The 21,558-nt window shown below is 42.2% G+C and overlaps 1 protein-coding gene across 2 annotated transcripts in view; it reads right to left on the bottom strand.

The window, feature by feature from the left end:
• KAZN (kazrin, periplakin interacting protein) overlaps window positions 1–21,558 on the bottom strand; it is a 1,219,269-nt gene that overhangs the window by 1,080,813 nt on the left and 116,898 nt on the right. The gene's annotated exons all lie outside the window — the stretch shown is intronic.

The following is a 21,558-nucleotide window of genomic DNA, read 5'->3' as shown; positions in this document are numbered from 1 at the left end:
CACTAGGGAAATCGTACATCCTCAACTGGTATCCACTGCAATTTTTTGTCAATCACAATGCAATTCCACTGTAGCAACCACAGATCTCCCTGTCGCATTGTAGTGGATTAATCTGTCTATCTGCCCTTCCTACCACGTTAAGTTCTAGTGAGACCAGACAGGACAATGTGGCTACGCCTCCCGATCTCACTGTAGAATGAACAAAAGAAGACATCTTCTTTTGCTGTTTTGTGTTGGGAAAAGGGAATGCCAAACTCAGGAATGCTGCCTTTTTGTCACCTCTCACCTGGAATCACATCAAATGAGAGTTTTATCATGCTGCCTCTGCCAGGCTGGGAGTGCAGAATCTTCTCCTATCACTGCAAGCTGCCCACTAAGAGTTCTCCACAGTTCCTCGGAAGCCACCTCTGCCTTCAGGGCTCAATACTTCCCATCAGTCTTTACCGCGTGAAGAAAGTGCAGCCGAGCCAGGCCTCATCCCTTGATTACACAGAGCCCACTGATAATCAAGGAATCATTGGATTGGATTGATGGTGCTTTGCATTCTGATCAGGCACTAAGTGCACCCAATGAACCATGAACTCTCTCTTCTGGTTGTGTTTTAACTCTGCCTGTGGTCATCTGTAGCACTATGTGTATAATCTAGAGGGGGAGATAATAAATGCACTGAAGCCCACCAAGGAACATTAATGGCCACTAGAATTTTCAAACCTAGCACATTTAATTCAGAGTGCAAATGGCAAACACCTTGTTCACTTGAAAAACAAAGAACCAAATTGTGCATGACCCAGCTCAACACCTTTAAATTATGCCATTTGTTAAATATATACTGTGTGCATATAATTAATCCAATTTGGCCCCATGAAAAAGAAATCACTTCCCTAAATGATGCAATATTAAAATTAACCAATTCTGTCCTGGCTAAACAGGACTCTTGTAAACAGCCTCACTGGAGGGTGTCTCCTGGAGACCCTTGCAAAGTCTTTGCAAAGGCACAGAAAAAAAAATAGCTAAAAGGAAACACCAGCTCGTATCCTCCTACCTCTAAATTGGCTGTGATAATGAACATTTCTTTTTCTTTTGTGGTGTGGATCCAGGTCTAGTTTTGCCATTATGTATAGCCGCCTGATACAGGCTGTTTGAAAAATCGAGGTAAAAAGGAACATTTATCTATTACCCATAGCAGAGATTTACATTTAGATGACATTCTTAGTATAGGTAATCACTCAGTTCAGCAATCAAAGGCACAACGGCCTTGCTGCGCCCAACATTGTTCCAGGCTAGACGTTTCCACATACATTCCCTTTGACTGTCCTGTCTCGCCTGGAAGATGTGCCAATCTGCTGCTCTCAGCTCCAGGGAAGTGTGTACTGGATTAATAAAGAATTAAATGCTGCTTCCCAGGTTTCCTTCCCTTTACAAATTCTGAGTCTCCCTTGCATGTGTTTGATGAAGGAAGAAGTGGAGAGGACCCGTTTTGCTAGGAAAAGGTTTGATTCTCATTTCACTTGCTTTGCTTGACATGGACTTCTAGAAGTTTTGCAGTGGCCACAGTAATTGGGCACAAACTTAAATTTCACCATAGATTGGGGAGCCTTGTGTGGCTCTGAAGGTTTCATTTCTGTCCCATTCCTAAGAAGCGGCAAGATAAGAAGGAGTGAGCATGCCTTCCTCACTTTAAATAACCTTCCAGTGGCTGAACATAGCTTACAAAATAAAGTCGCAAGTTCTTAAGAAAGGTTTTGCAAAAGCCTGTGCTTGCAGCCCTATCCCTAGTGTATAGCTTGGCATTTGCACAGCCAGGAGACGGCAATGCCTGAGATTCAATAAGTGGGAAGGAAGCAAGTTCTCAGTATCAGTGATGCTGCCTTATTGTCTCTAGGAATCTCAGCAGCCCCCATCCCATGACTGTGGCATTCAGAGCCTCCTGGTTTGACGCTGACCTTGCCAGTCACTTTGCTGTCTATTTCTAGTGTCACCTTTCCAACTGGAGACAAAATCAAATTGCTCACTTGAGGATCCTGAGTGCTATCCTTGCCCACCCTGGTTTCTCTCCTCCTCCCAGATCATGCTGGCTGTCAATCTTCCTCATCACTGGCTTCTCCTTTGACTTTGCCTTGTTTAACTGGGTTTGATTCTTCTGCATTAGTAGCAGAAAAGGATTCCAAACAATGTGGCATCTTCTGTGAAGTTCTTCCATTCCTTCGACAAATGTCTTTTTGTGCCAAGTACAGGGTTAGGCAGACAGAGGAGCAGGGCAGAGGCCCAGAGGTGAGAAAATGCTTGACCCTGCAAGTTGCTCAGCAAGACCAGGGTGCAGAGGGCACAGGAATCAGGGTTGCTGGTGAAGAGTCCAGGGCCTGGACTCACACTGCCATCATCTGAAGCCTCTCCAGCCTCAATCAGGGATGTTGAGAGAATGCAATGAGATGATTCCTGAAGTACCTCTGGCACTTAGTGTATGCTTAGTAATGCCAGCTCTCATCATTAGCAAGATCATGGTGATTTTCATTATCATTTTAAGCATGGGTCAGAACACACAGGAGTTACACACACATTAAGGAGGTAGGGTACACCCTTGAAGGCATCGAGAGTCCATTGGAAGAGCTGAGCCAGGATGGGAGGGGTGTAACTATGTTGGAAATTCAGAACAATCACTCTGGTAGCTGCATGCAGAATGGATGGGAAACATCAGAATGAGAGAGAGGAAAGTCAGGAACCTGTGTAGTCATTTCAGCAAGAGGCCATGGAGGTCTAAGTCAAAGCGGAGGTTTTGGGACAGACAGAGGTTGGTGGATTCTACAGGTAAGGAGAAGGTTCTGAGATAGGCTGCAGGGTACAGTGGTTAAGGGCACAGGCTCTGGGGCCAGCCAATCTGGATTGGAACTCTAACTCTGCCATCCCTGTTCATGTGACCTGGAGCAAGTAATTCTACCTTCTGATGCCTCAGTTTCCCTGTCTGTATATTGAAGACAATAACGAATGCTACCAACCTCACAGTGTTGGTCGATGTCAAAGTTAAGTTTGTTAATGCATGTAATGCACTTGGAACAGTGTCTAACACAGAGCAAACAGCAAGTGTTGCTTATTGTTATAAGAAATAATTGGGCTCTCTGACCCATTAAACAGATCAGTAGGGAGGAGTCCAAGAAGAATCGGGTAGCCAGAGGATGGGAAGTTGTTTTCTGAGGTTGTTGAGGATACCCCAGCAGAAGTACCAAGTTTGGGGAAGGAAGAGAAGAGAGGGTATGGATGATCTTTTAACAGCCAGCCAGCCATCCAGATGTAACATTCAAGTTGCCAGTTTGGGGAATTATTTTGTTTGGGCAAAAAACAGTTTGTCCCAGCAATTCAGGCAGATGTTAAGGGTATGAAGATGGTTTTGTTAAACAAGAAAAGCAAGTTTCTTTAGGTTTTTCTCTCAAGCACACAAACTCCAGAAATCCACTTCATACAATGTCCAGGAAGGAAAGCAAACTGAATACCTGCATCTTCATTTGACATCGAACGCTGTCAATCCTCCTGCCCTTGAAGCAGAGTCTCAAGAAACTTTAAGCAATTCATGAGATAAAAGTAGCGTCAAGGAATTGGCCAAAATATCAAAATTACAATGTGGGATGTGTTGCCATGACAACCCAACTCCATTATTTTCAAATCCTGTGGCAAGAATCTAGCCAGCAACAGAACTGAATAAAAGCAGGAAGCTTCTGCCTCTCATTCATAGGAGGAAATGGTGAATGTCCTAAAACATATCTTTTCATTTTCCTTGAAAATTCAACAAGGCCAAAGCAACAACTTCCCCAAGCATTTCTATAACAAGGAGAACCATTCTCTGTCTACATGGAGCGATGAATTAAATCAGTGCTGGTTGCCTGCAACATCTTCAGCAAGCATCCTTCATCTGGGTAGCTAGCCAATTTGTAGGAATTAGCTCATGAATCCTCATGACATGGGAAGGAAACAAAAATTATTTGTTCTGGGAATCCTGCCTGTACTACTAATCATTTTTTGTATATAATTATATTAATATGGGTCCCTACTGAAGTCTGACTTGTTGATATTCACGTGGTATTTGGACATACCTTTTCATGTGCCTCCAAAAGTCACCATATGAAATAAATGCCTGTTAATTGCAACTAGCTTATAAGTAAATAACAGTCAAATCTCCAAATATTAGTACTACAGGTTGGTGGTGCATGGAAGTCCTATATTGACCCTTCAACCAACTTCTGAGGAAGGAAGATATTACATCTATTTTCAAGTCAGGAGAAATTGTGGGCACAAAACAGATTATAGGCTTTTATAAAGACATAAAGAAATTTATGACCTTAAAATAAATATTCATTAAATGCCTACGGTGCAGCAGTTGCTGGGTCAAGAGACATAGTTGCTGGTTTAAGGGAGAGTGTAAATTCCATTTTCCTGTGCACATAAAACAGGCAGTTCCCCCTTATACTTGTAAAACCTGCAAAGTCATTTGATTTTAGCACCCTGTCCTTAAGTCGTTAGTAACTTGTGGAAGCCTCCATTCTTGCAATTCTTTACCCTAGTAATAAACATCCATCTGTCCAAGCTGGCAGAGAAGAGGTTGTAACTCGAGGGAAATGGATAGATTGGTGTGTGTGTGTGTGTGTGTGTATCTGTGTACATTGCCAATTTTTTCTCTTTCTTTCACATGTAAAGGCAAACCTTTTGAAACTATGGACAGGAGCTAGCTCTTACAATGGACATATCTGACATTGAGAGATAAATGTCCTTAAGGAATGTAAAAAAAAAAAGAGGTCTTCATAAATGAAGAGCAGAAATGATAAACCTGTATTGATCTTGAATTTTTTTTAAAAGATAAAGATAGGAGCTGGTCGTGTCTCAGCTCTAACCCAGCTGGGCTGTGGACAGACTTCCCTAGCTCCCCTCTCAATTCCCAGAGCCTAACGCAGAGGTGAGTATGTGATAGAAATGCACTTTGTTAACATCCGGCTGGCTGGCTGGTTATGCATGAGGAGGTGATTAGATAGTAGACAAATTCGAGCTCCAGGATCTACCAGGATACAATGCATCACATCTCAGGCTACAATGTGAGCAGGTGTCTGGCACACCCAATTTGAAAAGCATGACGCTGGATCATTTGTAGAAGTCTGTGCATACCCATCAACCTTCATCAACTCTACTTCCTGCCAGAATGAAGAAAGAAGCCAGCAACACTCACCTATGTACAGTTTCCCAGACACCAGCTTTTACCACAAATAAAGAGTTGCACCCAAAGCTTGAAGAAAGAGGCTACCAAGTGCTAAAAAACTGCGCAGAGTTTGGGGGGACAGAAGCTACTCCAATAAGATTAGCAAGGCTCACACTAAGCTTGGCAGCAGGCATGCCTCACCAGTGAGGAGCAGATTCTGGGAATATAATGTCTTTTGGAGGAACCAGTTTTCCCACCGTCTCTACAAAGACAGAATAAAGGCAAAAGTTGGCTCATTTGGAGCCAGATAAACCCACTGGCATGCCCAATTACTCTTCTGTATGACTAACCCTCTTGGAAACTGCAATTCCTGAAACCAGCCTGGCAAAGTTGTAGGTGGTATCATCACCAGAGAGAGATGTTGCGTGTCAAAGAAAACAATAACAAAAATATCGATTGAGAAAAGGGAAACATTAAACACAAGTCATTGTATTGGCAGCCTTTGCTTGTCCCTCCAATATTTTAGCTAGATTTTTTATTTTTTAATATGTAAATGGTTATAACTGTAAGTTAACTATATGATAAGACAGCTGACTGTAGACCTGTGAAAAGCAATTATTTTGACATTGATTACTTTCCATGTAGGAACACAGTATTGTAATTATAGTTTGCTAGAAGCTATTGCAACCTTCTCTGATGTGCTCCCAATTTGGCTGGAGTTAATTAATGGGTGTTGGGGGGTGGGGGGCGGCAGAAGCCAGCATGCAACTTAACATACAAATTAATTGACATGAAATAAATTAATGTTTAATTTAAATGTTATTAATTTACCAAACAGAAAGAAAGAGGCATGGGGTTTAGGGAGCTACGGCATTAGCATCAGCTACAGGGATGTCACCCGGTTACCATGGCAACTGCCTCATTAGGCTTCCAGGGGAAGCCAGCGCATCGCATGGGGCTGAGGAGCAGTGGGCAAAGGATTCCAGACATCAAAAGGAAAATCAGAAATATAAACGAGAACCAAGCGGTGCTTTGAGCATGGGATTCAGAGGAGGCTGTTTGTCTGCAGGTGAACTGGGCTCCAGCCTGCAGCCAAGAAAAGGCAAAGTTTGAAATACGACATGCTGTCCTTTGGAAAAAGTGTTTACCTTAGGAGAAGCAGGTTCTTGATAGGATGTCAAGACGGTTTTCATGTCCCCAGATGCCCCATCCTAGTTTTACCGTCCCATTCTTTGTCCAGGCTGTTGCTTCTTCCTGGACCAGACTTCCCTTACTCTCTTCACCTGTCTCTCCTCCAAACCTGTTTCAAGTTTCGGTTTGGATGTCACTTCCCCCATCTGGCTGTTCCTCTGTGATCCCCACAGAACCCACTGTATCCTATCCAAGCAATTACCACTCTGCAATTTCACCGTGAATTCCTTCATCTGCTTCCCTTCTGGACTGTGAGCTTCCTGAGAGTAGGGCTGTGCTATCCACTCTCCAGCTGAAATTCTTGGACCAGCAAGCTTGTTAGAAATGCAGAGTCTCAGAACTCAGTCCAGATCTATTGAATCAGAATCTGTATTTTAACAAAATCCCCAGGAGATTCCTAAGCACATTAAAGGCTAAGAAAAGTTGCTGCTCTACACCATTGCTTTCCTGGAGCAGGGCAAATTGCTGGCACGCGACAAATTATTTTTAAATCAAGCTTCTTTATATCTAGACTTTGCCCTGCCTCAGGTAGCATAGACGAATTCAGAGAAACAAGCAGCTGGGCCGTTGTTCATTAATGTAGTGAAATAAGTTGGTTGTTCATGCATGGGGCTAAGATGGAATCTGGAACCCCCACCACAGGGTCTTCAAGCCTGGCTCTACCACTCTATAATCTCAAGCAAATTACTTAACCACCGTTTGCCTCAACTTTATCATCTATAAAATGGGGATGAGATTCAATGGTAGTCCTTGAGCACCTACAATGTGCCACTCACTGTTGCCAGCCCTCAGGAGTTATCAGTGAAACAAAAAGACAAAAATCCCTGAGCTCTTGTTGGGAGGATTAAATGAAATAATATATATAAGGGATTTAGCATGGAACACAGAGAAGATTTAATACATTATCATTCTTCATCTCTAAAGCTCTTTAAAATGCCCTTTTCCTTCATATAAACATTTTTGCTTCACTTCCTCAAATAGAGCTTTACAGTCATAATTATGGACTGTCTTGCTGGCATAAGCTTAAGGTGAACTCATTTGGGGTGAAAAGGAAGTGGGGGAGAGTGAGAACAAAGACCACTCCTCTCATAGTACAGCTCCATACTCTTTGCATCCACTTGAAGAGTCTATAGTCTCTAAACAGAGGACAGTATTTTTACTTTTTAATTTTGAAAGACAAGCAACCATAATGCAGGTGGTACATTGGACAGGTAAGAATGGAGCCAAATTTTAGAAAGGTCTGGAGCCAGTATGGTAGCCATTACCCACAGTGGCTATTTGAATTTAATATAATTAAAATTAAATAAAGTTTAAAATTCAGTTCCTCAGTCACATGAGCCACATTTGAAGTGCTCAATGGTCAGATGTGGCCAGTGGCTACTGCACTGAAGTGTGCAAATATAACATATTTCCATCATGGCAGAAGGTTTATGGGATAGTGTTGGTCTACATCAGTGTTTCTCCAACTTTAGTGTGCATGTGAAAACGCTGAGATCCTGTTAGAATACAGATTTGGATTTAGCAGATTAGCAGTGGTATACTAAAGGAAAACTAGGTCAGAGCAAAGCATGTCTTCTTTGTCTTGGGGCTAAGACATGGTCCATTTCTACTCCCAGGTGATGTTGATGATGCTAGTCTAACTACCGTATTTTGAGGAGCTAGAATCTAGACTCATAACGAAGAGGCAGAGACACAAATACAAGGAATTTCCAAATCTTATTTAGTCAGAACTGAGTAGAGCTGCCTCATAGATTGTAGCTCATTTTGGCACTTGACCAATGAGAAGGGATGGTCTTCAGAGGAACAGTAAGAATCTAGCGGTGACTGTTCAGTGAAGTGCATGATATTCATATTCTTGGCCACCCCAGCCTCCAAATTCAGATGCAAAAAATGTCTTCCACTATGGGCCAACTAACCAGTGACCTGTTCTGTTTGGAACTCTGGGAGGAACCAAGACAAAATTTAGTGGAAGGACAGGGAAATTGTTTCAAATGCTTTTAACCCTAAGACAAAAAAGATGTGCTTTGATCTGACCTAATTTTCCTTAAGTATCAAATCACCAATCCCATTTGGGATACTTTCTAAGGCTGTTCTTGCCTCTTTGGATTCTTGGCCTTCCATCCTTGGTGTATATTAAAGTCAGCTGGGGATGTTATTAGAAATGCCATGCCAGCGATTGGTTTAATTGATTGGGGACAAAGCCTAAGCATCAGTGCCTTTCAAGCATTCTCTAGTTTATTCTAATATGCAGCCAAGGTTGAGATCCTCAACTTTGAATAGCCCGGCTTGTTTATACAAATGTGCCACTCCCTCCCCTGGGTTTATCCCATACCTTGACTGCCAAACCCTACCAGCTTGGATCTGAATCCGCTTTGAGCGCCACACCTGCTCCAGAATAGCCCTCCAGGAATTACCTTCAAGTGCTGTGCACCCAGGCAACAAGTCAGAGGTACTATCTCCCTGTTCCTGCTTCTTTCCTGTTGGCTGTTTTCACAAGGAGAGGGACAGAATGCATCCCTTGATTTTTCTAAATTAATTAAATGAACATGATACCAGCAAATTATTTTTAAAAGAAACAGTAGCCTGACTGCCACTAAGGAACTGACTGTTTTATTTTTCTGTTTTCTTTTAGTTCTTGTGTATCAGTATATGTGATCTTTCAAATAATTTTGATATTTTGAAAGAGTTTTATATTAGCAACATCTCCCAGGACACCACATTGTTTTCATGTCCATCACTTTAAATGGCTGCATAAACTTTCATGAAGATGATTAATCATAATTTATTTCCATGTTGTCAGGCATTTGGGTTGCCTCCAGTTTGTGGCTGTTGATAAACAAGGCTGTATTGAATATCTCTCTGCATCGAACTTTTTCTGTGTCACCAGCCTGAAGGTTTTCTCTTGTCAGCACCATTTACATTTCCTGCTTCAGCCACCACATGCTTTCTCCTTGTCACACGATCCCTAACAAGATAATCCTAAGCAGAATTTCCTTCTCCGTGGGGTGCTCCGGCTCTTTGGGTGGGACAAGGTTTTACCGTGTAAGAAGTTTGGGATCCCTGTACTTTCCATTAGATGCCAACCCAAAGCCGTCTGTGGTCTAAGAAGCTGGGTCTGGTGAACCTCTACACATTGCCCATTGGTTTCTGCCTTGATTTCTCAGACTTTGGTCAGAGTTCTTCAGAGGAAAATCTCAGGACAGGAGAGGTCTTGAGAGTCCGCTGTGTGTGCAGATCAGCACAGCTTGAACTCATCCTCACTCACCCACTTCCCCTCCTGGGATCTGAGGGTTTGGTTCCTGTCACTCAATTCTACCCCCTATTGCTTATTAAGATGGCCCCATTTTTTCTGTTTGTTTTTGTTTGTTTACCATTCCTTGATTTCCTTTTACTGACATTTCTTCCTTCTTCCTCTCCTATGAAATCCACATGCAGGTAACTTTACAGTCAGTGTCCACCCAAGGAAGAAGCACAGTCTATGGGTTTAGATCACAAACTCAGGACCAGACCACTCAGCTTTGAATCCTGCCTGGACCACTTTGTAACTGTGTCACCACCTTGCATTTCCTCATCTGCAAGATGGAATGATGATGTTAATAAAACCTCCTCATAGAGATTTGGTGATTAATATGCATAAGGCACCTAGTAGAATATATCACCTGATGGGTACTCAATAAGTATTGTTTTTTGTTTTGTTTTTGTTTTTTATTTTGGAGACAAGGTCTCGCTCTGTCACCCACGCTGGAGTGCAGTGGAGCAATCTTGGCTAATTGCAGTCTGAACCTCCCAGGCTCTATCAGTCCTCCTGCCCAGCCTCCCAAGTAGCTGAGTCTACAGGCACATGCCAACATGCCTGGCTGGGTTTTTTTGTTTGTTTGTATTTGTTTTTGTTTTGTAGAGATGGGATCTTCCTACGTTCCTAGGCTGCTCTCCAACTCCTGGGCTCAAGCAGTCCTCCCACCTCAGCCTCCCAAAGTGTTGGGATTACAGGCATGAACGACCATACCCAGCCAAAGAGTATGGTTGACATTTTGGCTGTTGCTTATCCCCTTAAGAATCATACCAGTTAGGAAATAGTATTCCATTTAAAAGGGAACAATCAGAAGTCCAGAGAGGTTAAGAAACCTGCTCAAAAGTCATGGAGACACTTCATGGTAGAAATGGGGTTTAAACCCAGGCCAATCACTTCCCTAATCAGTGTCTTTGCACTGAACTACCCCACCTAGCTCTTTTTCAAGAAAATCTGGAAAACTCTATTACTGTACACTGTCATTAACTGTTTAAGCCATTTGGAAGAAGAAAGGTCATGATGGGAAATGGTACAATCATGGAGAGATGTAAAGAGAACAGCTCTGTGTTCACATTATCAATGAGACCACTTGAGACCACTACTCAAGGTCTTTGGTCTTCAAATACAAACACAATATCATATATAATAATACAAAAACAATATTATAGAAACACTGTATCATATGACATATAAAATCCACAGTTTTGTTTGTTATTTTTTTTTTTTCTTTTTTTTTTTGTCTTTAAATAAGTGAAAGCTGTAATGCACTGTGGTCTTTTCAATACCTATACTCTGTATAGGTCAAAGGCTTCTTAATAATCAAGATGGTTGTCATTTATTGTGTACTTGCAATTCTCTTATAATTGAAGCCTTCAGGCTAACATTTATACAAAGCTTACAGTGGATTTACAAAGGTGAAGTTATCGAAAAAGATTTTAAACCACTCAGATTAGATATAAACACCATGACCGAACTTAATGAACTAGAGAAGAAGAAAAGTCAATTTTTGTCATGTATAAAGAACAAGCTAGAAAGAGCATGCATGCACACAACATACACACACACACCCCAGATCCAAGTCACTATTGGATCCAAGTCACTATAGGATCCAAAGATCCTAGTCACTATTCAGTCCTCACCTGCCCTGATCACCACTCAACAAGATATGAAATCAATTGTCATTCTTTATTTACCAGGGACGGCGTGGGTAATCTGGCTGACATCAATGCTTATCCAATAGACTGATGGAACAGACTGATGCATTGCACCTGAGAAGTCGTTACAAAAAAAAAAAAAAAAAAAAAAAGCATGTTTATTCACATCTCATTTCCTCTTGGAGAATATTGATCCCAGAGAAAATCATTTCCAGTTTGCATCTCGTAATTGCAAATACTTCTTTTTGAATTTCTATTTGTAATGCAGCTGTTGGAACAAATTGGCTTCCCCGGGGAACATAAAGAGTCTATCTCCTACAACACTAGAGAAGTGATAAGATGCTGATGACCAGGACACTTTGCTTGGGTCTTTCCACAAGATAATTGCATCTAAAATTTTTATTCTAAAATTATAAAATAATGTTTGGGCATTGACCTCAGGACAAAGGCAGTCTATGTTCTGATCTTGTGGTTTTAAGGTAGTGATTCTCAAGCTTTGGTCAATATCACAATTACCTGGGGAACTTGGAAAAAATAGAGAGACCCAGACCCTCTCCTCCTTCCACAACCCTGGCATCTGTGTTCTTCATTAGCTGTCAAGCGGATTTTGATGCACACAAAACTTTGAGTATTACTGCTTTAAGTCATTGAACTACCAAATTCCTCAAACTTCCACATGCAAACAAATCACCTGGGAATTGGATGAAAATGCAGATGCTGATCCTATAGTTCTGCTTATGGTCTCAGATTCTGCATTTCTGACCACTCCCAGGTGATACAGATGCTACTGATCCAGGTAGCCTTTATAGCAAGGCTCTTGGACCATGGTTCTCAACTGGGGAGGACTTTCTCCCACCGTAGGGCATTTGGCAATGTCTGAAGAGATTTGGGGTTGTTATAATTGGGGAGTGGTGTGCTGGCATCTAGTGGACAGAGGCCAGGGATGCTGCTAAGCATTCCTACAATGCACAGAACAGCTCTCACATCCCAGACAACAAAAAACTGTCCAGCCCAAAACATCAGTAGTGTTGAGGTTAAAATGATGAGAAACTTGGCTTAGCTAAGAGTTAAAATGCCAAAATCACCACCTTGCTTAATTAGAAAGAGTGATAAAGTTAACTTCCCTCCCTCAGAAATGCAGCCACAACAGGATTCATGATTTATATACTTTGGAAAGAAACCTACATGCCTGACCCTCGGGTTCCAAAGACTCACCTAAAGGAACAGTGACAAATGCTGGCTACCATCAGTGTTCTTAAAATATCCTACTGTTTTGAGAATTCCAGAAGATGGACTAAATGTTCTACTTTCTATGCAGATATTGCAAAATCATATAAGCTCACAGAGGGAAAACTTTCCTGGAACTCAGATTTCAAATGGTTCTGCTGACTCAATTAGTTAAAACTAAAATCTTAGGAAGGACAGACACAGCAAGGTGAATTATCTTGTCTTTCCCAGATCGTCCTAAGAAACAAACTGGACACTTATCGTGCATATCCAGCACAGCGCATTCAGATACCATTGTGTAATTATACAAAACAGTTTGCTAGTCACTTTAACACAGTTTTACAGCAAGAATATGCTACAGGGCTGGATTCCTCAATCATATTGTGAAGAAATAAGACTTTTTGTTCATCCCGTACAAGGGTGAAAACAGGCTCTATCCTACAGGTCTAGGGATGGGGGTGAAGTGAAATGGGGAAGAAAGAGAGTGATCATCTAGCCTAAGACATTTCAGCATGTAGGCAGAAACTCCTGCCCAAGCTGGTTAGTGTCCTATAAAGCAGGGGTCCCCAACCCCTGAGCCATGAACCAATACCGGTCTGTCGCCTGTTAGGAACTGGGCCACACAGCAGGAGGTGTGAGCAAGCAAAGCTTCATCTGTATTTAGAGCCGCTCCCCATTGCTCAAATTACCACCTGAGCTCCACCTCCTGTCAGATCAGTGGTGGCATTAGGTTATCACAGGAGCGCAAACCCTACTGTGACTTGTGCGTGCAAGAAATCTACGCTGCACGCTCCTGATGAGAATCTAACGCCTGATGATCTGTCACTATCTCCCATCACCCCCAGATGGGACCATCTAGTTGCAGGAAAACAAGCTCAGGGCTCCCACTGATTCTCCATTATGATGAGTTGTATCATTATTTCATTACATATTTCAATGTAACAATAATATAAATAAAGTGTATGATAAATGTAATATGCTGGAATCATCCCAAAACCATTCCCCCACAGCCATCCATGGAAAAATTGTCTTCCATGAAGCCAGTCCCTGGTGCTGAAAAGATCGGGGACCACTGCTGTAGAGTAAGGAATGAGTTTTAATAGCTTGAGGACACAACACTCTTTGTTCTGGGCTCCACCCTGTTAGAATAAGCTGCAGAAAGGATCTCATGGCTGCAGGGAAAGAGTTGACCTAGAAACCCTGGAAAATACCTGCTAGTCAGGAGTAGGGCAATGTAGCACCCTGAGGTCAACCAGAGTTCTCACCTGTTGTGCAACAGATGTGTTCTTGGCAGTATCTGTTGGCGGGTGGAGGTTCTGTTGTATGAAGTTGTGCTGGTCATGGTAGAGGAAAGGGGACCTGGATGATATGTAAATATAGAAGCTTCTGGGCAAGATAAATGGATAACTAACAAAGAAGAAATGGTTGGGAAAAGAGTGGCCATAAATACCCCAGCCCATGTCGAATATGCTGTACTCAGTCTTCATGGCCTGGTTCAAATGTCCCTGCCTTCCAAGAATGGCCTTTTCGCATTTGTGTTCCCACCGGGTCTTGATACATAGCTTTCTCATGGGATTTATCACAGGGTATTGGAATTGAGTGTGTGGTTCTCATTACACCAACACACCAGGAACATGGCAGTTAATAAAAATATCTGGGGTATATTGTGTTTTTCAAGCATCTAATATAGATTTCAAATCATGTTACACAAAACAAGTCATTTCTAATTAGTAAGTCTGCAAGCAAGAATTAAGTTTCTCTTGGTCTTTTGTTGGTCAGTACTAATTAAATCTATATATGAGAAAGAGCTTTTGAAAGTTAAAAGGCCACATGTGCTGTTCTGACTCCAAAGAGACAGAATCAAGGATATGTACATAGAGAGAGAGATGAGAGGGGATTTATTAGGGGCCTTGGCTCATGTGATTATGGAGGCTGAGAAGTCCCATGACAGGCCATCTGCAAGCTGGAGTGTGGGATGCTGGTAGTATGGCTCAATTCAAGTCCTAAAGCCTCAGAGCCAGAGAAGCTGATGGTGTTCTTCTTAGTCCAAGGCTGCAAACCTGAGAACCCAGGGGGACCATGGTGTGAGTCCTGTAGTCCAAAGGCCAGATAACCTAGAGTTCTGAAACCCAAGTGCAAGAGATGGAAGAAGCACCAGCTCCAGAAGAAAGCCAGAAAATCATCTTTCCTCTACATTTTTGTTCTATTCAGGCCCCCAGTAGATGGGATGGTGCCTGCCCACATGGAAGGCAGATCCTCCCTACCCAGTCCACCAACTCACATGCCAATCTCCTCTGAAAACACCCTCACAGACACACCCAAAGGCAGTGCTTCATCAGCCATCCAGGCATCCCTTAATCCAGTCATGTTGACACCTAAAATTAACCATCACATGTGCAAATTATCACCGCTATAAATTATAGCTGTTATATTTTTCTACCATGTCTCCCAAAAGGGCAAAGATCAGCAAGTTCACACTGGGAGATTGATAAGACCCCTCCTTCTCCCCCTGTACCCTGTCTGCATTTTGCTTGTCAGTAAATTTTGCCTAGAAGCAAACATCGTCATCTCACAACGTCGATTTACCCACAGTGGATTGGGCCATAAGCTGTCGAAACAAACTTCACAATGAAGATAAGCACTAGAAAAACTGAGTGTAAAGGCAGTGGACTAGACAGCACAGACGCATTATAAAAGTCTTGTTTTACTCGAGTTCATTATTTAGAAGAGATAAGCGAAGTGTAAGGTGACTCTATGCTAGCTAGCCAGTGATAAATGTGAACTTAGTCTCTCTGTACCTCAGGTTCCTCATCTGCCAAATGGGAATAATAATTTAATCACAGGGAGGCGTTGAGGCTTAAATGAGTTCATTCGCATAAAGCATTTTGATCAGTGCCTGGCAGATACATGCTTAGTAAATGTCAGCTGTTACGATGATGATCATTACCCTGGCTGCTCTCCAGCATTCAGGTGACCAAAGCTTAGCAACAACACATGGCTCTCAGGGAGTCTTGGCGAGGGGGCTGGGCCAAGTACCCAGGCATGACAGCTCTGGATGAAAATAAAGCGTGCTTTGTGGTAGCTCCACAAGCGGAAACAGAATTCCAACACACGGTCTTTTCTCATGCTGGAAAATTTCCACGGGGCATGCTCAATGCTTTTTCAAATTAGGAGAAAACAAAAGGATTAGAACACAGCAAAGGATTTTACTCAAGAGCTGCACTGAACCCGACAGAGCCTCTGCAGCCTGGTGAAGCATTGGGGTGTAATGGAATACACTCTGTGGTCAGACAGGCTGGGTTTAAATCTGAGTTCACCTCTTACGTGATGCCCTTGGGCAGGTCACACTTTTCATCCCTCTTGAGCCTGTAAAAACAGGCTAAGAGAATGCACTGGGTCATAGAAAAGAACAAATGCATGTGTCTGGAATATAGCAAGTGTTCAATCAATGTAAGTTGCCCCTCTGCCTTTCTTAGAAAGGAAAAATGTTCAGTTTCCATGTTGAAATTGCAAGCACTGTACAAGTTACTTCCTGAATCTGGTCAAGTCAGAAGGCAAATGTTCATGGACACAGATTTGAGGGCTCTGAGTCTTTTGCAAATAACTGAGAGTGAGTGGGTGTAGGTGTAAGGATGGCATTTGCAATAGAAGCTGGGAGACAGGTTGAAAAGGACCCCAACCTCTACCTTGAATTGGCAGAACATCATTGAGAAAAAGCAGAAGGAATCAGATTTATTTTTGTGAACATGCTACCCAATACTGAGAAGAAGAAGGGAAGATGCATGTCCTACTTGTCTTCCACTAGGCTGACAGGAAATAGACCAGAATCGCTGCCAACTCATCTCAGAGAGGCACTTCTTGAAGAACCTATAAGAGACAAGTTTGATCCAGGTAAGCTAGTTCCAAAACTCTGCCAAAGCAGCAAAGACATTTTTATTCATGGTAACTGCTCCTGAATTAATCCAGAAAGTAAAAATCCCAAATGCACATACAAAAATTACCACATTTATTTTTTAATACAGTAAGAGCAGCACAAAGGCAAATCTCTGCTTTTCTGTTTTCTTTGTGGATCTTCATGGAAACTGTAGGTTTTTGTGTTTTGTAAAATATGCGTGCTCAGTGACACACCAGCTCTTGAGAAGCTAATGGGAAATAAAGGCCATTAACACAAAAACGAAGGTCAGAGGAAGCAAAACCACAATAAAAATCTATTTGGTGAGCAGCTTATGGAAGCCTCTAAAAGAAAATTAGGACGATACATCCCAAAGTGAGCCTCCGAGATACTCTGAAATTTCACTGGGCACCCACAGTGGGTCATGTACAATCTCATAAACATGCCCCCAACACTGATCCTTTGAGAGCTAAGAGGCCCAAATTATCCCCATGGCTCTGATCTCCCAGAGATCTGAATCCCACAGACTCAGTCAACTGTCCCTCAGTTTCCCCACCTGTGAAATGGGTATAATGTTTCCTCTTGAGAGGCTTATATAGGGTCATGTTTATGAATATGCTTCGTAAGCCACAGAGTCCTGTACCCGTAAAAGTGAGTATTAGATCACCGACATCGTGTAGGAAGTGTTCTTGCATTTTTCCCTAGCACAACACGGAATGTGTGCAAAGTGTTTAATAAATACAGCAATAGTTAATCTTGGAGCCCTACATTGTCCTTTTTATTTAACACCAGGCTTTGGCAATGCTTCGTGCATTGGGAGAGAAAAGAAATGAGCACCCCACCCTGAGATGTGCAGAACCAAGATATGCTCTAATGAGCTTGCCTGGAAACACAGCTAGCCTAGCAACAAGGCTCAGAACCATTGCATTCTTAAAGAGACATAGAGCTTTCTGTTTTGAGTGCCTGTTGCCCTTGTGTTACAAGCCTCTACAATCCTGTGGTCTCTGGTCATATGGAGGTATTTTCAAGGGAGGCCCTCAATCCCAGTGCAGTGAAAAGGTTGTGGAGCTCTGGAATCAGACGGCCTCAAGTTGAGTTTTCATGGCACCTCTTAGCAGCTGTTGGGGCTTGGGCAAAGTATTTCTACTCTATGAACCCAATTTCCCTCCAGTGGAAAGATGGGAAGAGCCTCACTGACCTCCTAGGATTGCATAAAAGTGTAGATGTATTTTTAGTAGAGAGGGGGTTTCATCACATTGGTCAGGCTGGTCTTGAACTCCTGACCTCAGATGATCCACCTGCCTCAGCCTCCCAAAGTGCTGGGATTACAGGCATGAGCTGGGCATGGTGGCAGGCGCCTGTAATCCCAGCTACTCGGGAGCCTGAGGCAGGAGAATTGCTTGAACCCGGGAGGCAGAGGTTGCAGTGAGCTGAAATCGCGCCATTGCACTCCAGCCTGGGCAACAAGAGCAAAACTCCATCTCAAAAAGACAAAAACAAAAACAAACAAACAAAAAAACAATAAATAAAAAATGTAGATGTAACACATTTGTCTTTATAAAATAATTTAGGACAATAGGGAACCACTAAAGTGTCTTTCTAGCCACGCCTAGGTCCACTGAGGGAATGTGGGTCATCTTTCCAGGAAGTCTTATAAAGCCCTTCCCAACAGACACAGCCATTATCATCTAAACAGGGCATTTTTGTCCTCTTAGGCTTCTCCTTTAAGCCCAAAGAAGACAAAAGGAAGAGGAAAGTCTGGTGACTTCAAAATGCATTTTTCTCTATTGGCACACACATAATGTTGGCCACCAGTAGGAAAATATAATTATCATAATACATTTTCTCAAAGGTTGGTTTTTATATCATCTGTGTTAAAATGTGGATTTTGTCCAAATCAAGAAATAACTTAAGAAGTGTGAAAAAAAAAAAAAGGAAAGAGATTATAGTAAAATCAATATTAGCAACGGTGAAATTGCAAGACTAGAGGCAATAAAAACCTTTCCCAAGCCAAGAAAAAGAGATCTCATCATAAAATTATAATAAATTACTTTAGTCTTATCACTGGGTAAATTGCTTGAATATTAGCATCATTGAGGCTACATTTCCTTACCAGCAAAGAATGCATTTTGGCCTTGGCTCTAGTGCAAATGGGACTAGGGGAGCATCATTTTGACAATGTTATTTATTAACTTGTGCAGGGGCTCATTATTTTAAACACGGCTCCACTTTCTCACCCTCTCAGACTTTTCTCCAAGATGTACTTTTTCTATTAGACACTGCATCTTGCTCCTTCCAACATTTATGTTGGACATTGATTTTTAAGGACATTTATGAATACTGATATTTGAATTTCACATAATTTTCATACGTTAGAAAATATTATTCTTCTTTTGATTTTTTTCCCAACCCTTTAAAAATGGAGAAGCCATACTTATCTTGCAGACTAAGAGAAATAGGCAGTAAGCTGGATTTGACCCATGGGACTCTTATCGTTTGTGGACCCTTGTTCTGTGCCTTCTGAAATAGTTTCTGCTTGGATTATTGCAGAAGCACCAAGAGCTAAGTGTCCAGGCATCCTCTCCTTCTTAACCAGGGCCCTGGGACAGCTGGACATCCTCACCCTTTTCTGTCATTTTGACAGGGAACTCTGTCTTCTCTGCTTGGAAAGAGGACATTTCCATGTCATTGCCCAAGCACCCTGGTCTAGGTGACTTAGATGCTTCTCTGAGAGGCTCTGCCTCTGGCTGTTTTGGGTTGTTCAGGAAATTCCAGATTAGGCGGAACAATTACAACAGACATAGTTGCAACATGGCACCAAGCCTTCCTCCCGGATACAATGTTATTGATATATTGTGGTATAGTGAAAAAAAATCATCAATGGTGGGTGGTGGCATATAGAGTCCTCATGAGAAAAAATAGAAAAATTACAAAAAGCCTGTATGAAACACTCTTCAATGGAGCAGCCTAGAGCTATTTAATGCAAGGACAAGCAACTCCCGCTGCTCCTGAGGACCTAAGGCAGACCTATTGGGAATATTGTTGTTGAGTTAAAGGGTCACATTCAAATCAGATTTCACTGGACCAATCCCAGTTTGGCAAAAGGCCCTGAAAATCCCAGAGCCATCATCGTCATTTATCTGGAGGCTTCCAAGGAATCTGTTCCCTGGTCAAATCAGAGTCTTGTCTCTCTAGAGAGAACTCTTTACAGAATGAGAAGCCCACATCTAGCAGCCATCCCCGGACACAAGCTTGCTGAAGGAGGAATGCTTCCATTTGAACCATGACAATGGAAAGATTGGCACAATTTCAGTTTGATTACAGTGTCAGGAAAATAAGCTAACAGCAGAGGCCTGGTACTAAAGTCCCATATTCCTAGGTTAGTTTCCATCAAACCTTTCCTTTCCGGTGCCTTTCTCTGAGCTACAGCATGAATCCCAGGATTATGGAATTTGAGGCTGTCATGACCATCCTCTGACAGTGGTGGGTACACAGCAGCAAAGTCCTTGCTGCTACCAAGGGAAAAAGCAAAACAACACAACAGAAAACCTCTAGGGGGTTGTCATTTTGGGGTTAAAAAAAAAACCCCCTGTTTCTCGCTCTCCTTTCATTAAAAGGTTTTCATTGCAAGGCTTCACTGTTCTGCCCAGTGGGAATCCAAACATTGATTATTGTGCACAAACCCTAGATCCAGGAACAACTTTGTTTCTGCCTGTTTGAAAAAATCCTGCATATTTGATAAAAATCGTTTACACGGTACTATTTAGTTGGTTTCTTTGGAAAGAGGCATTTAGAGAAACCAGAGAAAATTTGTAGAGGGGTAACCAGGCTAATGAGGAGTCTGAAAACCACATCATTAGAGAAAACATTGAAGGAAGTGAGGACGCAGGTTCTGGAAAAGTGGACTCGGGTACACAGATGAATGTTGTCACCATCTTTAAACATCTGAAGAGCTGCCACAGGGAAGAAAAATTAGGAAGCAGGTCTAGGACCCACTAAGAGGTGTCTCAGGGCAGGGATGCTGGTTTTTTATAACATATGTTGAAATTTCCCTTTTATTACCCTAACTTAGTTGTAAAGGAGAAATAAAATGAAATAAATTGTAAAGGAGAAAATGAAAGGCGCATATGGTAAATACGTTTGTTTGTTTGTTTCGAGACAGGTTCTGTCTTTGCCATCCAAACTGGAATGAAGTGGTGCAATCTCCACCATTTCATTGGTTGGAGTGGTTGCTCACTGCAACCTCCGCCTCCTGGATTCAAGCAATTCTCGTGCCTCAGCCTCCCAAGTAGCTGGGATTACAGGTGTGTGCCAACAGGCTGAGCTCATTTCTATATTTATAGTAGAGATGAAGTTTCGCCATGTTGGCCAGGCAGGTCTTGAACTCCTGATCCACCTGCGTCGCCCTCCCAAAGTGCTGGGACTACAGGTGTGAGCCACCTTGCCCAGCCTAATGTGTATTTTTAAAAGTACGTTCTCAAGCAGGGTTGAACTAGAAGACTAGTGACCCCAGCCAATGTTTTTACTTACTTTTTCAGCCCATTTTCATTTGGAGTCAAGAGATAAGCAATTGGATATTGTTGACACTGATTTTTCTATTTAGCATTTTGGAATAAAAATTAAATAAATGCATTTGTACATATATGAAGAATCACCATGACTGCAATGGCTATAAGTTGCACACTGGTTCAGGTGGTTGTTCTGTTAACTCAAATACCATGAGGCGTATGTACCTTTAATGAACATTTTCAAAACGGGGCACAGCTCCTGGAAAAATTCCAAATAAGACATAATGTTTCTTCAATTTACATGTAGTTACATTCCTTAAAAACTCAGTGTAGATTCAACCATACAAAAAACTCCTACAGTCAGATCCCTCACTTACATGTTAAAAAGTCCCTCACTTACGTGAACATCTGGCAGGTATAGGGTGTGCAGAAATTCTTCTCTGTGAATTGCAAGACATCTAGCATTTCTCCCCACCCACAAAACGCCAGTAGCCTCCTTCAATCATTGTGAGAAGCAAGCATATCCCCAATCATTTCCAAACACCCCCTAAAAGGTAGAACCATCCCCAAAGAGAACTACTGCTGCAGGAGACAGATGTGATTCAAGGTAATCATGAGAA

Source organism: Hylobates moloch, unplaced genomic scaffold, assembly GCF_009828535.3.
Source record: "Hylobates moloch isolate HMO894 unplaced genomic scaffold, HMol_V3 SCAFFOLD_9, whole genome shotgun sequence".
In the NCBI taxonomy this organism is placed as follows: domain Eukaryota; kingdom Metazoa; phylum Chordata; class Mammalia; order Primates; family Hylobatidae; genus Hylobates; species Hylobates moloch.
The sequence above is the reverse complement of the archived record's forward strand: the minus strand, read 5'-3'. Positions and strand labels throughout refer to the sequence as shown.